Source organism: Vanacampus margaritifer, chromosome 6 (genome assembly GCF_051991255.1).
Source record: "Vanacampus margaritifer isolate UIUO_Vmar chromosome 6, RoL_Vmar_1.0, whole genome shotgun sequence".
Lineage (NCBI taxonomy): Eukaryota > Metazoa > Chordata > Actinopteri > Syngnathiformes > Syngnathidae > Vanacampus > Vanacampus margaritifer.
In genome coordinates, this window is record NC_135437.1 from 8184907 (window position 1) to 8190379 (window position 5473).

A 5473-nucleotide genomic window follows, 5' to 3' on the forward strand; every position below is an offset into this window, starting at 1 on the left:
TTTATTTTTATTTTTATTTTTATTTTTATTTTTATTTTTATTTTTATTTTTATTTTTATTTTTATTTTTATTTTTATTTTTATTTTTATTTTTATTTTTACCTCCATTAAGGAAGGTTTTCATTGGTCATGCTGATTCTGGTGCTGTTGTGCCATTATCTTCTCAAGACTGCAGGCCCTCACATGCATTCTCTCGTGCCATATTTATTCCAACCTCTGTCCACATCTTGATGTTATCAGTTCTCTCCCTGGACTCCCCCTTTCTTTAACTTCTCCTTCGATGGTCATCTATACTACACTTACTCCCATTGTCCGTTCTTCTCCAACTGGGCAAACAAATTGTCTTTCTCTGTTACTTCCACCCTTTGGGAAACCCAAGCAAAGAAAGCCTGGTAGGTCGCCGGGCTAATAAAACACCTGTGATGGTAAATTATATGAATATATAATAAAGTAGTTACTGTAGAACTAAGATAACTCACCTTTACTGCGCAGTCCACAAAGCTACATAGTGTTATAGTCAACCGTTACAAAAACCTGTAAGGGGACTGCTGCTCTCCTTACTTTCAAACTGGCTTCCATTTTAAATGTTTTTTTCTGAGATATCAGTATTGCAGGTGTCATATTGTGTTTAATGGCCTGATAAAGGGCAGGGTATGTGACGCCCCTAAAACGCACACACATACGGCCTCTCACACTGCAAACACATCCTGTGTGGTACTGGTAATTGAGAATAGTCAGAGTGAGCACCAGAATGAAGGTTCAGGTCTGGGGCATTGTAAAGCGACTGTTTATGTGATTGGACAGAGGAAGAAAGTGAGAGAGGTGGCTCAACGGAAACAGTCCGGTCCACATAAGTGATGAGCGGCCAAGAGTGGGTGCTTGGAAATTTCCCATTTTAAAAGCAGCCGGGGACACGTTTTTGGTGTTGAATATCCTGTAGAGAAAAAAAAGGAAGTTATAAATGAAAGATCCAGACATGTAGATGGAAAGATTGCAGGGAATAGGGAGCCCTCCTGTTTGAGCGATTCCCCCGAAGCCACTTTGCCGCTAGAATAGAGCATCCTTGGCTACATTCACACTGCGGGCAAACGTGGTACAATTTAAGAAATGAGACACAGTATAGCTGATGTTTTCATTTATGAAACACTTTCATATGTTGTCCAAGCTCAAATAGATACTGCACACATCATGTTTTTTCAATTTAGCTGCAGTCTGACGGCATTATATGGCAGCCCTTTTTAACATCTAACTGCTAGACTGAATATGTGTTACAGGTATCTGTAATAAGTCAAAACGTATCTAGTTAACTCTTCCTATCCAAAATTTTCATTTCAACATATTTTGCGAGGAGAACATGGAGCCCGGGCCACACATATACGGACTGGTATGGTGTAGGATTTATGGACTTAATTATGTTTTTTTAATAATATTACACAATGCAAATCTTCAACTTATATAATAAAAGATACATCACAGAACTCACTACACAAGACAAAAAAATGTTTTAATGGGAACTGCTCCTCAAATTACCTTGGAGAACTGCATTAATTGTACTGAAAATACCCCTGATACTTACATTCTTGCAATATGGCACTATAGACCGGTACAAAAATTTTGGCAAAATGACTGCTCTCTCTGCTTTTATGGGCCGCCACATCCCTCTATCCCCCTCACTTTGTTTACTCAGTGATACATCCACTATAAACAAACTTCTCCTCATAGCTTTAACTATGGCACAAAAAACAACATCCTAGTAAATTGGAAATCCAAAACCAAAACAAACATCATACAATGGAAAAACTTTCTCGATCATGAATCTATATGGAAAACCTGCACTCCACCACTCTGCACAACCCCCCCCCCCCCCCCCCCCTACTGTCTGGCACACAGTAGGCTCTTACTTCAGTTATGTTATGTGCCCCACAAACAGCGTTGGGGCACAACTGTGCTAAGGGAGCTCATGATCATTTTTGGCAGCAACTGCATTATTCTATGTTGACAAGCTGCAGCAGATGTTTCTTGGGGCAATGACTGAGGCTTGTTTCCTATCAGCGCTCAATGAACACATCAGTTGATCTCCATTCAGTTTTAGCAACACAAGTGTGGCTTCATGGGGACGACCACACAATTTCTTCGAACCACACTGAATATTCTAGTGGGTATACAAACCAATTATTAGGTGCACCTGCATGAGTAAAAGATAATAAAGTTGGGTCATTTTGGTAATTTGTTTACATGACAATAACATTCAGATCCATTAAAATACATCATTTTCAAAATGGCCTTGAAAATGGAGGACATGCGTGTATACATACAAACATGAGTGTAAGTATTCAGTTTGTATAAGTACGTCATACAAAAAAACAATCATTCTGAACACTTCTTTATGCGTATAGCACATAAAAGGCATTACACTAACTGATTAAAAAAAATACACAATAAATTATATAGCGTAAGTTTCACTCTATTTAGAGTGGGACCAAATAGACTCAGTTTTAGAGTAATATTTACACTTGGAAGAGAGTAAAATAAAGAATTGGGGGAAAAAAATAAAAGTCACTCAAGGATTGAGGAACAAACTCACAATCTTCATCTTGGGAGACAGCCGATCTACTCCCTGAGCCACTCAGCTCCTACTGTGTGTTAGTATAACACTCGTGTCAGCTGGAATCTTCCCAACTCCAAGCAGAGGAGACCAAAAATATAGTTTTTGGTTTCCTCTTGCAGATAAACAAACAGTAGGAGGGGCATAACTCAGGTGGTAGTGTGGCAGTCTCCCAAACTGAACATTGTGACTTCATCTCTCAACCCTTGATTGACTTTTATTTATTTATTTCAATTATTTATTTTACTCTCTTCCAAGAGTAACTATTACTCTAAAACTGAGTCTATTTGGTCCCACTCTAAATATAATAAAATTTACTCTAAATTGAGTCAAATATACGCTACAGAATTTATTGTGTAGGTGTGTGTAGGTGTGGGCAGTTTCTTTAATAATGAATATATACTGAGAAAAAGTAGTGTACGTCACGACGCAGAATTCAAATTTGGCTTGATTTTTGAGGAGCCTTTGCCTTTCAAACGCTATTGCATGCAAATGAGAAACCATATAGGTGTCAAACTTAAACTACTTATGTCACAGATTTATGTCACATACTAATTTTGACCTAAAAGTGGGGAAAACACACTTTGATGGCATGTGACATTCTGGATTTTAAAAAAATGTGAATTAGGAAAATGTAATGTCATTATTTAAAGTATGCACACTAGCACAATATATATACTGTTAAAATATGTTGTAATTTTTTTTTATATATTACATATTACAATGTAGGTATTGTGACGTTTATATGTTTGGGCACAGTTAAATATTGTAACAGTGGAGGTGAAACTTCCTTTCACTCACCATCATTTTACTCTTGCTCCTCTCTTATCAACACAAAATGAAGTGGTAGAAGATACGGACAGTTCAGGACTGTTTCCTCTTTTTTTTCATGCAGCGTGTTCACACTCTCTAAGGGAGTGGATGCATGCCACTCAACAGTCTGTGGCCTATTTATAACTGCATGGGATGGAACTGGGGGGGCTGGAGCCGGATGGTGTGTAAATTCAGACATCCCCCCTCCCGTGGATGTTCCGTTGAAGTCATAAGCTTGACCTCTAACCCAGGAGCCTGACCGCTGCAATGCCCATGTTGAAATTGAGCAGGCACACATGCATGAATGCATTATGCCGTGCTCCTGCCACTGACAGAGTTATGTGATGGATTAGGAGCTGAGGGGGATCTGACATACATAAACAGGGACAAGATCAACTGATCTTCAAGGTATGTCAGCCAGCACCTCTTAGGACATCTGGTTGGAAGACCTTTAACATTGCATTGAAATCCCTGAGGTTCTTATTATTATTATCATCGGTGACATTATAATTATTCAGAGAGAAGTCCGACCTGTTTGGTGACAAAGACAGAGGAAATCCCAAAGAGGGATTCTGAGCTCTGCCATTTTGTTGGAATGCTGACTAAGCATTCTGCCCAGTACTATCCACTCACTAAACTTGCACTGATCTAAAGCACCCATACATTGTCGAGTTGCATGTGTCAAAGTGTGGTTCAGTGGCACCATGTTGACTCTGTGACTCCAGACACAATGGACGTTGACAGTCCGGATGCCAACGATTGCCACCTTGGACCAATCACACTGCTAGCACCTACTTTGGGGCACACATAAACAACATTGTTGCCCTCAAGTGTCTTGCAAATACAAAACCATCACCACACAACAACTCTTGTGTCTACAATATACATGGATCGACCATGAACAAAAAAATGATTTCACTTCAATTGCTGCTGGAGCCTGTCCCAGCTGTTTTCGGGAAGTAGGCGGGGCACACCCTGAACTGGTTGCCAGCCAATCGCAGGGCACACACAGACGAACAATCATTCACACTCAGAATCACAGCCCGGAATTTAGAGGCAGACGTGCTACCCTCGCGAGGAATAGCGATTCAGATAATGGATAGATGTTTAATTTACTGTCTTACAATTAAATGAAACCAATTACAAGATAATGCTCTGTGAATTTATACGGACATTTTTGGTAAATATGTTTTTGCAGACTAAATAGTATGCTTCATAACAACTAAACTAAACGAGTTGGTGACTCTCTTTTTTGTTGTTGTTGTTGCTTTGTTACATAAGTTACACAGACATTCAATTTGCTGCGTGCAATTTTAATGTCCAGTCTCGTCATTAAGTACTGTAAATTTCCATGTAATTTTGTCTGAGTAACTGACTCAGGTCTCTTTTGTTTAAATATTACGCGTATCCTCTTTAAATTAAACATTGAAGCATGCAGAGATTTAATGCATAGATAGATAGATAGATAGATAGATAGATAGATAGATAGATAGATAGATAGATAGATAGATAGATAGATAGATAGATAGATAGATAGATAGATAGATAGATAGATAGATAGATAGATAGATAGATAGATAGATAGAAAGATAGATAGATAGATAGATAGAATTTAAAGGAATGTTTTAATCATGTTATTAAAATTTAAAACAATAATTGTAAGCAAGTTAAATCAAGTTAATACGTTCAATTGCCATAACATAAAATGAACACTCAATAATTATTGTTAATTCTGATCAATCAAAACCTTCGCTCCGTCCACTTACACCGCGTGTATGCTCTTTTATTGAACCACATGCCACAATATATCCTTACTAATTAGTTGACTAAAGCACAAGTCTAAAATATTTCAGCGCTGACATGGTTTTGTCAAGCTGACTTCCTCTGCTCTCCAAGAAAATGCAGAATGCCACAAGATCAAATGTGGCCAAGCTTTGGAAAGTGTCCAGACGTGTCAATTCCCGCATGACGCCTGCACGTGACCCCGCACACGAACGCGCACGTCTCCAGTGCTTGCAAGTTGGACTGTTCACTCTTTACGCACGCAGGGCGCACG